Below are 12,014 nucleotides of genomic sequence, written 5' to 3'. Positions count from 1 at the left end.
TCTTCTTTTGATTTTGAAGGTTATTATGGTCCCTAGTTTTTTATTAGTCTCTCTTATCTAGGTTGGGATGATAAGGAGGATTTCCCCTTGAATTAGAATTGGATCATAATGTTGTTGGTGGTTGTTGCACAGCATAATGCTAACAATTGTAACTTTATTTTGGTAGGTTAAGGGCAGTTATTCTTAGTCAAGTAGCTGGTTTGTTTTTTGTTTTCCCATTTAACATGAAGCTGCCTCTGAAGATATTATGGTCTGTTAGAAAAGAGCTTTGTAACCCTAGGCTTTCCATAGCTGTCATATGAGTGGGAGCCATCCCAGACAAGGCAAACTGTGCAGTTTGTACCTTTTTGAAGAAAATTGGGATGTTTCACAGTATTTTGGGTGGTACTGCCTTTTCCAAAGTGTATTATTCTCTTTGTATATGGAAGCTTGTTAAGCTGGTACAAATGCACTTAGGATTGTGCTGCTGTGAAAATTTGGGTAATCCATCCAATCACTACAGGTCAGAGCAGTCAGCAGTGACACTGGGACCAGTCCAGAACGTTCAAACTGAATGCAAGTTGTGTGGTTAAAATCATAGGATCATTTAGGATGGAAAATACCTACAACATCATCCAGTCCAAGCATTCACCCAGCACCATGTGTTAACCACTGAGCCATTCCCCAGGTGCTGTGTCCATACATCAGGGATGGTGACTGATGAGTAGCCTGTGCTGCTTCCCAATATCCACTCTAAACCTCTCCTTATGAATGAATGGTTCACTTACCATAGCTGGAAGGGTTTTGACAACTTGAATGGTGGCTTTCTGTAGAGTATATTTATGTGAAAATGTTTCTCTTTTGAAAAAAACTCACTCAACAATGGTTCGACTTTGTTTTGTATTGAAGAATTCCACAGAAGGAAATCCTCAGGCTTATATTGTGCAGAGTTTATAAAATAAACCTCAGAGTGAAATAACGAGACTGGCAAGTGTTCCCATGGGTGTTTTGAACCCTTATGGGAATGTTGTTACAGTCTTGACAAAGATATACAGAGCAGTGATGGCTTCCCCACCCCTGGAAATGTTTAAGGCCAGGTTGGATGTGACTTGGAGCAACCTGGCCTAGTGGAAGATTTCCACTCATGACAGGGTGTGGAATTGGATGGTGGTTAAGGTCCCTTCCAACCCAAACCAGTCTGGGATTCTGTGCACCACTGATGAAGTTGCAACAGGGTTTTAAAGCAGACTGAGAAAGGTGTGTTCATCCAGGAGGTAACAAGTCTGACTCGTCCAGGAGCACATTACTGAGAGGCCCAGAGCCTGTACAACTTCTGCAGCATGTGTCTGTGCAAGAATTAAGTAGGTGTTATTGTATCAAAGTATGAAAACTGATAAAGAAGAGATAGGAAAATAAAACCCAGCTGCTGGATTAGGCCTCTGTTCCTCTTCCTAATTATCCTACCTTTGAAAGCAGGATGCTGCTGTGTAGTCTGTTGGGCTTTGCTCATGGTTTTTTTGTTTTTCTTATTGTTTTTTCTAGGCCTTTGGTCTAGAAGCTATTCCTGCAGAGTCTGTAGTGTTGATTGTGGCCTGTGAGACTGCATTTGGAATGGAAAAAAGAGTCCTGGTCAGTAGGGCCTTTTGGGGAAAGGATTGCAGGGGACTCAGGACACCTGGAGCTGGTCTCTGGCCTCCAGGTGTTCATGCTAGGCTGGTCATTAAGTCGAGAATCTAGTATTGTGTCAAGAATCTAGAGCTGGTTTCAAGAGCTCTTTCCATTTTAGAAAAATTCCTGGGTTCAGAAGAATTTTGGGTTACTAGCTTATCCTGGATGTGGAATTACACCCGAGAGATTTGTATTTATATTTGTGTTTATCTGTCCTTTAGCTTTAAAATAAAGCAAATTTTTAGGATATAAACAGTCTATTAAAGTCTTGTGATTTGCATTCCCATCTTAAATGGATAAGTCCTGAATGCCTAATAACTCTAGTGATCTTTATCCTCATCTTCTTTCTATGGACTCATGTTGCCCCTTAGCTCTCATGGTGTGACTTCAGTGGAAAGAAATCAGAAAGTCAGGTTGGAAAAAGATGTATCAATAAGTGAGGAGGAAAAGTACCAGCTGAAGCAAGGGAAAAAACTTGAGTTGTTAGAGGATTTATGTGTTTAAGGTTTTAATTGCAACAAGGAGAAGTAATCAGGCTGTAATTTGTGTTCTGAGTTTGTTTCATAAAAAAGGTGTGTTAAAGCTGAAATAGTTAATTTTTCCTTCATTTAGGTGATCTTTGGTGTTTCTACCTACACAAGCAAGTGCTGATATTTTCCCAGCAGTCTTGCAGAAGTATAGGAATGATTTCTGGCAGCTGCCATATAATTCAGCTACTTTTCTTTGATCCTGCTGGTAGACCTCACTTATCTCTCACGACAAGTTGTTGAATCTTGCTTCTGGTAGATCATTCGAGCCTCAAAGATACTTACAAATATTTTTCAAATTATTGCTAGATATATTAACGTGTAGATAGGTAAAGTACACATAAGCACTGCTGTGGGTGCAGAGCTGACCTTGGCCACAGCTGCCTGGCCTGTGGGAGCTGGCTGTGTTGCTGAGGCACCGAGGGAAGCATGTCACTCTTTTGTCAGGAGCAGGGGTTGGAGCAAGGAGTTATGTCCAGCTAGAGGCACAAAAGAGGCACTTGCAAAGCAGCAAGCAGAAAAAAATCAGGGAGAAACTTGAGAGAAAAGATGGACCACAAAAAGCTCATCAAGATGAAGTTGTAACGAGTTTAACTTCAGTGGAAAAACAGCATTAGAAGAAGGGAAGGGATTGGTTCAGTAGCTGCAAGACACAAAGAAATGGTGACTCACAGGAAAAGTTTTGAGGATTGAATGGCATGGTCATATTTATGTGGTCTCCCTTAAATGATGTTATTTAATTTAATTGCAAAATAAAATTGATTTACTTGTTGATGCAGAATGGAAGTAGTACCAGATTCTCTTGCACTCCACAGCACAGTGTCTGGAACTGTTTTCCAGCAACAGTTTTGCTGTTTTACTGATGAATTTTCAGTGATGAGAAAACGGCTTGGGAGAAGTTTATGGATGGAATAGATAGATTTATTTAGCTTTAATGAAAGAGACACACCCGTCCCTCCCCCCTGAAAAAAACACCCCAACAACAAAACAAACTCACATGAAAACAAGGAAACAAAGCAAAACCAAGAAACAGAATTCTATAAGGAACTTGCTTGTAAATGTATGTCAGTGTGATTCTGGTAAAAGTATCTATATATATAATTTGTGTGTATGCCCCATCTTTTACCTGCATGAGAAATATCTGTGAAGAAGAGTTTCTGGGAGTCCTCATACCATGATAATTGATACTTTTGTGCTGTAGCTATAAATTCAGCAACATCCCAGCAAATAACTAGATTTTAAGGAGGAAAGGCTGGGAGCCCTGTTGTGTTTTGACTATTACAATCCTGTTTGGTGGAGGCAGGACACAGCTTTCTGTCTGTGTTATTGAATTAATTGAGATTTCTCCACAAGTCCATAAAGTGCTGTCTGACCCCAAGTCACATGTCAGGATTCTGGTTTTAAAGGAACTTTACTGGTGCCATATCTCTCAGTAAATACCACGAGGCAGGTATAGCTGTCACAAAGGTAATTTATGGCATATTTTTCATCAGGGATTGGAGAACTGGAATAATCTTCTTATTCAAATTTCAGGCTTGGTTCCAGGTATTGGCACACAGCATGGGCATCACTCCCCCTGTCCCTTGTCCCCACCCATGTTAGTTTTGGTTGGCTGGTATTTCAAAGGTTTTACAGCAAGTTGCTGAAAAATCTGCAGAGCCTTTTATTTCTGAGGAACACTGCTTTGATGGCCACTGCTCAATTCAGGTGGCACCACCTGCTGTAAGCATCACTTGCTGGTTCTCTTCTGCTTTTTTGTAGTCTCATGTTTTTATCTATCCCTGTATTTCTGGCACTGGGAATTGAACTGGATATTTCACAAAATGAGCTGGATATTTGCCAAAGATGAGTGACAAACAAAGCCATGGGCAGCCTGTGTGGCCAGAACAGAGCCCTTGGGCATGGGATGGGCACATAGGACGTGTTAGGAAAAAGGAAGAGAGTAAGGGACAGAGTTAAGATTTCCCCACTGGCAGGGACAAAGACAAAGCTCGGGAAAGCCACAGTGGGGCAGGAAGCCAGGAGTGATTGCAGTGGACTTATTGCTGCTTGCCCCAGAAGTTGGGGGGCATTTTTGTGTGTCCAGTGGGCACTGGAGATGATGTGGATTGCCTGACTTCTGCCTTTGTGAAAGAGGAGAGCAGGGTTCTGCTGTTTGTTCACCAGGCCCCAGCTGTTTCCATTGCTCAGGAGAAAGTAAGTTTGCTGTTATCTCTGTGCCAGCGATAAAGTAGAATGTAAACCTGTGCTGGAGCAGTTGAAAGGAAAGCTGAAAAGAACAACTCCCAGAGCAGGCAGGGTGAGAGTGGGAATGGGAATATATTATGGTTGACCTGCTAGTGCATATGCCTTTGTTTTCAAGTGAATACTTCAGCAGTTGGTGCATTGTGCTGGGATTTAGGTGTTTGGTCTTATAGGGACCCTTGGAATGTCTGGAGAATAGCAGGTTGTAGGTATATGATTATTGCTTAAAAGTAGAGCTGATTATGTAGCGTTGAAGAAGCTTAAAAGTGAATTTTTACTCTTGCTCTTCAAAATAGTTTCATGAAATTAAGATCCTGAGTAGATTGCTCTGTTGCTTGCAGCATTAGCTTGGGTAAAATGAGAGCAAGCAGTGAGTATTTACAGAAAGTTAGAAGTTCTTGCAAACTTAAGAAACATTACCCCTCTATTTTATTTAAAAACTCTTCTTGCTCAGGACACCATTCTATTAATCCAAAAGACAATAACCAAATGGGTGGAGGACTGAGCAGCATGAGGTATCAAAACAAAAAGATTGTACCCAAAATGGTTCATGTCCTGTTCCAGTTCAGCCCAAAGATGACCAGGGTAGAACTGGGAATGATTCAGTTATGAAAAGGGGTTTTAAGCGTGAAATAATATTATTTGTAACAATTAGGGAGAATAGTTTTACTCTGAGTTCTCCCTATCTCTCTTTCTCTCCTTTCATAGCAGGCTTAGAATGGCCTTGCAAATTTGGAAGGGAAGACTGTCTGGGTTTTTCACTGTCAGTTTAGATCACCGTGATGTAATTCTGTCTAACACATGAAGAGCCTTTTGCTTGGCCTAGTAGAGATTAGGAATTAGTGCTTGTCTGTGGATATGCTGAGCCCCTGTTGCATGTGCTATGAATAGGACAAAGGGAAGGCAGTGCTCAAATAGTGAGGGTCCAAGCATTGCTTTTTCAAAGTGGCAATTGGAATCAGATATTTACTTTAATGCTTTTTCAGAGGAATTGTTTCCAAACTGAAGGTGGGTTTTTTTCATTTTTAAATAGTTCTGTCCTGCTCCAAACAAAGCACAAGCCTCCCTGCAAGTTTCAGGCTTTTAATCTTTCAAGCGTTTTGTTTGTCACAATAATGCTGACTTTTCTGCTTATTGCAACTGAAAGATAAAAATAAAGAAATATAAAATTTACAGAATTAGAGGGTCTCGTGAAGCCATGTACCTTGGGAAACTGGAATTCAGAGCAAAACATACCAGAGCACATAGAAGTTTATAAAAATGGAGCTCTGGCATTCTTATGAGTCTTCGTTATCCAATAAACATTATGAACTGAGGAATCTAAAATCTTTCAAGGAGCCTTGAACGACTTTGCTGAGGTTTTTTTTATATAATACGTCAAATAAAAGTAGCTAAGCAAGATTAAAAAGAACTGTAACACAAACAAAATGGACAAAACCAAATGTCTGTTTACATTTTTGCTTAAGTTGCAATTTTTCTGCTCCTCCCCTGAAAAGTGGCATTGGGGAGGTCTCATTTAGTTTGCCACTGTTTTTTTTTTTTTCTTCATTTTCTATATATATTTATCTAATCTATGTGAAAAGAAGTGGTTGTTGTCATCTTTATAAACGGCTGTAAGCAAGTACTTAAATTCTGCCCTGCAAAACATCAGCTTAAGAATACCTGGAGGAGGCTCTTAGTGGATCTGGTGACAATTTGAGCTGAGGGACGCAGTTGACTTTACATTTCCTCAGTATATGACGACAGTTAATGTGGAAAAAGGTAAGTTTAGGGCTTGCAAATCCCTTGCCTTTTCAAGCTAGGTGATGTATAGTGCATGAGAGCTGCTGGCAGCATTTCTTTAAAAAAATTGCCACGTGTTCATTTTACATTGCAGTGGCCAATGGAGAGAGAACAGGAGATTCTGAAAGGTAAACAAAAGGACTTCAACCCAGTAAGCCAAAGGACAGCAAAGTGAAAGTTTCCATTTGAAGCACAGAAAGAAAATAGTGCATGTTTTGTCCTGCAGTTTCTCCAAAATCCTCATTTCTTGGGTAACTGGGATATTAGCAAGCTGTGGGAAGTGCCTCTTAGCTCGGTAATTGTGGAAGATTTTTGTTGTTCTGTAGTGTAGAATGACAAGCAGTGCTGCAGAACTACTGTGAAAGCACCTGGGAGTGATAAGCACACAGTGTGGTGGTAATTTAAACTGAAAAGCAAGTTCAGATCAACATAAAGAGTCAACATTGAAATTTGAACTTTAAACTGGAAGTAAGGAACCTTTCTTCACTGTAAGGATAGTGAGGTATTGGAATAGGTATTGCCCAGAAAGTTTGTGCAGTTCTGAAGGTTTTCAAGACCTGAGTGAGGAAAGCCCTGAATGCCCTGGTCTGACCCTGCTTTGAGCAGGCCCCAGAGACTGTGACCTCCATGTGTTGCCACATATTCTGAATTTCTGTGATTTCTGTGCTGTTCCCACTTTCCTAGCAATGTATTTGGAATCTTTGTTTTCTGAATCATTTTTTCCATTCTTGAGTCAAACCAGTGTTTTGCTTTACTGTGAAACTGGAAGATACTGTATTTTACTTTATCCCTCATATTTATTCCTTGTGAAAATGTTTATTGAGTCCCCAAGGCCAGGAACCTGAAATTTGCTTCTACTCCTTAAAAATTCTACTCTTTTGCAACTTCTTGAAAGCCAAGTTTATGTTAAATCAGATTTCTCTCACAGTGCACGTGGAAGGGCAGACTCAGACTGGTTCTCTGTGGCTTCCTTCTGCTTTGCTTTTGAATTGATTTTATTAAACTGTCCATTGATTTTTTTTTTTTTTTTTTATCCTCATCTCTGAAAAGGCTTTTTTTTTTTTTGTCACACCACCTGACATCCAAGGATCACAGCATTCTGAACAACTTGAAATGAAATAACGAGTCCATAAAGAAAATCAAGATGCTGTGTGTGCACAGCCAGGGCAACCAAGAGTATTTTGCTGGTCAATTCACCAAATCTGCAGCAAATCTAAGAGTACAGCTTGAGTCTGTTTACTGGGTTATTTTTTTTTTTTCCATTTAATCTCCTCAGTGACCTTGTGTAAAACCAGCAGCTTTTCCTCCCTCTGCAGTCAGAAGGCCTGATGCTCCTTGTTCACACTAGAACTCTGTCCACACCAGTAAGTTGCTCCTGTTCTTCCTACCTATTCTGCATGCCCCTTGTGATAGCCTAGGAAGGGCAGTATATATATTCTTTGCTAGCTGATGGTTGCATAATTTTATTGTCAGAGTGCCCAGGAAATAAGTCTTTTAAACACTCACATTTGCCTCGGAGTCCTGCTGAGGTCTGTCATTTTCCTTCAGTATCAAGTCAGCTCTTCTCTTCCTGCAAGAGCATTGCCCTCAATAAGCAATGTAGGTTACCAGGAGAAAGGTGAGTGGTGTTGCACCCACTTGGGACCCTATATTTTATACCACCCAGACCCTGCCTGTGACAAGCACACATAGACACTCATCTTCCTTCCACCACCCTCCCTTCTTCACAACATCACTAAGTGGTTGGAGCTGGGGATTAGTGTCTAGGCTTGGGTAGACTTTTCTCTTTCTACCTATAATTCTCGAATTGGGTATTTACAGTGGGCCTCTGAAGATGGTGGGGCTGCATTAAGTACAGCCAAGGGGCAGAATTTAGCCTACAGAATCATTTCTTCCCAGCACTGGTGTGTGAATGGAAGATAGGTGTCTTAATTTGCACATCCCTGGAACTTTTCTTCATCATGGCAAATAAGTAAAAACTAGTCTCAAAGTCACAGAGATATAAGCAATGTGGACTCATGTTCAGTCATTTTCTGTGATGAAACTTTTTTTTTTATTTTCTTAGCAGACTCCTAACTTCAATTTACCGGAGATTTTCTGTAGAAATGCAAATGTTCTGTTGGAAGATTCCCTGGCGAGGCACAGCGATAGCTGTAGAGCTGAGACACGTATCCTGCTTTGGCTTAGAACTCAGTACTCTGGCATTAAAGTATCCTGCATCCTGAATCCTCTTTTGCTTGCTTTTTCTAGTGTGATGCAAAGTATACCCCCCAGCCCTTTTCTCTTAATGCCACTGGCAAGGGATGTACTGAAATGGATGCTTTCAAGGGGTAGCTCTTTTGTGGTGTTCTCTGACTTGAGTGTGTGGGATAAGCACCCAGAGTACAAAAAGGGTGCTTATTTGTACAGTTTTAGAAATCTGGAGTTATATTTAACAGGAAATAAAATCACAGCACACACTCCTTGGAACATACTTGGGTTGCTTTCCAAATAAGGCTTTTGGTTTCTGGCTGGAAAAATAGGACTCTCTTATAACAACAGAAAATACGAATAGGCTAGAAGAAATACTTTGCAAAATCCCAGCTCAGCCGAGGTTAGATGTGCCAGGAAACACCAACCTTTTTGCTGCAGTAGTTTAAGGTGCAGTTTTCTTTCTCTTCCCCAAGAGCTCTGGGGTGAAGTGATCATGGAAAGCTTCTTAACTCCTCAACCTTGCCTTCACACGGGTGAACACATTCCAAAAAAATCAAGCCCCAAACCATTTCAATGTTAGTTTTCTCTCTGTGCATGTTTGATGTTTTTGCTGGTCCCATTTCTGTGTCCTCCCTCGCACTGGTGATATGAGTTGCCAGCCTGATAAGCCATGGAAACTATGCACTGCCCAATCCTTTACCCTTTCTGCCACCCTTTGGTGCTGTCTTTGGGAGGCTTCTTTTTCAGTTGTTCTAACAAGTTAGGAAATATGGGCATGTTTTAATACTGCCAAAATATGGGTTGCTTGAGAGAGAGTGGTAAGTTAGTGTTTGTCAAAGGGTTAGGTAACTTCTTCTGTCTCCATTCCCCTCAGCTACCAAAAGTTCCTGCACCTGGCTTACAGAGGAGCCATTTTACACACATCTCCATGACAATTGTATTTTAAAAATATTTTCTAATGCGAGATTGCATTTTTTGGCAAGTAACTAGACAGAGCAGGTCTGAAGCAATCTGTGGAAACCCCTCTCTGCCCATACTCCATAGCCTCATTGAAGAAAAGGTATGGGATGAAGCAGAGATGGTTGGTGTGCTGGTGGGAGCAGGAAGTTGAAATAAGCCTCCTGGCACCTTCTAAATGTGCTTTTGTCCATGCACAGGACACTTATGTACTTACTGAATGTGGGGAGAAAAGTGAGCTTTTCCCCTCATACACACACCTCTGTCCCTGTGGAAGATCTTCCTCTAAGGAGAGCAGCCTGTGACAAGTTTCCTTCAGCAGAAATCATTTGAGGATGGCACACAATGAAGTGCTCTAGGCCTTCCAGTAGCTTCTGGGACTGGGCAAGCTTCCCTCCCACCACTTGCAACTGCAAATAAAGGAAGAGCAACAGGCAGAGGAAGATTTGCCTCTTAAGCAGACCTGGAGTGGAAGCTGTGATAGAAGCCAGAAATCCATAATGATCTGGCAAGCCGTGGCTGCAGCAGCACAATACAGAGAAAGCAGGAGAGGGCCATGCTGTTACCCCAGAGGCACGAGGTGGCATGTCCCCACAAAGGGCCCCTGCTAAACCATATAATGAGGTGGAGATGAGGGAGAACCATGTTGGTGCCTTGGTAAGATGCTGTAGGCTGGAGGTTGTGATGCTTCTCTGGTTCCCTGGCACAGGGGATCGTGATATTTACTCATGTTAGAGTTAATTGGAAGTTAGAGTGTTGAGAGGAGCCTGCCTGCTTTGCACTGGGGAGATAAACACGAGGGAACAAAAGCACCTGAAAAGCATCATACACCTTAAGGAATATTCTGAGTCCCAGATTACACCTTGCACTGCAGCTGCTGCCCAAAGTCTGGAGGTGCTGAGGTTTGCCCAGGTCCCTGGAGCTCTGCTTTTGCAAGAGCCACCGAATGCTTGGTAGGCACCAGCCTGCTTGTGGGCCTTACAGATGTTCATGGCATCCACAGCCCGGGTGGTTTGTGCCAGAGCCAGCTCCTGGAGCAGATATGACGTGGCAGCAGTGATGGCTGCCTTTCTGTGGAGAAAACCATGCTTGGAGTGGTATTCCTGCATCCTCACAGAGATTACAGGATTTCTGAGGAGATAGATCAGATCACAGAGGTGCCTGGCCGTAGTGTCAGGTCTTGACAACTTTTTTCCTCTGTTTAGCAGTCTTCCTGATTTCACCCACAAGTGTATCTTTATTTAGAGTTATAAATTGTTCATGTCAAAAAATTCAAGTGCTTTGATTATGTTCTCCCAGCCATAAGATAAAAAGAGGAGAAATCTACTCTTGTTTATTAATAAATAATAATTTTACTAAAGGCTAAATACCATCCATGTTTCCATAAATATAGTGCATGAAATCTCTAAAATTTAATGCATGTAATTAAAAGCAGTTATCCCAAAGACCTCAGATTTTTGTGGTCAGAGCTCCACAGAGCAGCTTCTTTCGTTTTGTTTGATAGGATATGGGAGTGCTTTCTTTCAAGGTAGGAATGAGAAAATCAGTCACTAATAAGTTATGAATTATGAGAGATTAATTATGTGTAGAAAAATGAGCTAATGCAACAATCAGTTCAAATTCTATGTATTTTTGCAGCAATGGGACAGAGTTTTTTCCTTGGTTCCCTGAGATTGCAGAGTTTAATAATTAAAAACATCTATATTGCACAAAGTAATAAACGTCCTCTATGCAGGAAAGGGGGATATTGTGCTTGCCGGCTTGCCTTTCCTCTCCCTCACTCTTCCCCATTTCCAAATTAGAAATTGGAATAAGAAGAGGGCTTTTTTTTTTCTCTCTCTTCTGGGGGATATAGGGTGTGTTGTGGTTTTGGGGGTTTTCTGTGGTTTTGTTGGTTTGTTTGTTTTTTTCCCCCTACTCTTGCTCTTACCTTGCCCCTTCTGCCTGCCTGCAGCTTCACTTGGGGTAGCTGCTGCTCTGACACAAGCCGTGCAGGAGGAGGCGGATCAAGGGGCCACCAGGGGCTGGGGCCTCGCCGTCCCTCTCCACCCGGGGGACCGGGCAGGAGCCCCAGGTGTTCGCTCTCTTCTCTCAGCTGTGGTTTTCAGGCTGAGCAGAGCCCTGATGAGCCACTGCTAACTATCCCTGCGTGAAACCGCTTGAGCGAAGTGGGTAATCCTGAGCTCTGGGGCCGTTGCGGGGTTAGGTAAGGGCCCGCGGGCGGTTCGGTGCTACAGCAGCCCCAGCCCCCCGTGCCGCTGGCCTGCGGTCGGGAGGCGCGTTCCGGGCTGAATCCGCAGGGAAGGTGGAAAGGGCCTGCAGCGCGGCTATCAGCGGTGCGGACCCGAGGGCGCAGAGCGGGCGTAGCCACCCGCGCCTCGCTCCCCTCGCCCCGCGGGCCGGGCCGGCCGGCGGGAGCGGGGCCGCCAGCACAGCCGCAGGCTCCCAGGCCGCGGGGCGTCCCCGGCAGCGCAGGGCACGCGTGGCGGGCTGGCCCCGCCGGGAAGGGGCATGTCCCGCTGACGTGCGGCCCGGGGATTGGCAGCGGCCCGGCCTATATAGGCCGCGGGGCGGGCGCCGCGCCGTTCTCCCAGGAGCGCTCCGTTTCTCCAGAAGGGCGGGCGAGCGGGCACCGGCCGGAGTGAGTCACGGGGGACGGGGGGC

General features: G+C 43.3%; 1 protein-coding gene across 2 annotated transcripts in view; it reads left to right on the top strand.

Moving 5' to 3' along the window:
- HDLBP (high density lipoprotein binding protein) overlaps positions 1–12,014 on the top strand; it is a 36,832-nt gene that overhangs the window by 1,962 nt on the left and 22,856 nt on the right. The window contains exon 1 of one of the 2 annotated variants that reach the window (XM_014870373.2): positions 11,908–11,991. The exons of the other annotated variant lie outside the window; for it this stretch is intronic. The gene's annotated coding sequence lies outside the window, so the exon portion shown is untranslated. Of the gene's footprint in view, positions 1–11,907; positions 11,992–12,014 lie in introns of those variants that run through there. 2 annotated transcript variants of the gene reach the window in all.

This window comes from Sturnus vulgaris, chromosome 10 (genome assembly GCF_052056855.1).
Source record: "Sturnus vulgaris isolate bStuVul1 chromosome 10, bStuVul1.hap1, whole genome shotgun sequence".
Classification (NCBI taxonomy): domain Eukaryota; kingdom Metazoa; phylum Chordata; class Aves; order Passeriformes; family Sturnidae; genus Sturnus; species Sturnus vulgaris.
The sequence above is the reverse complement of the archived record's forward strand: the minus strand, read 5'-3'. Positions and strand labels throughout refer to the sequence as shown.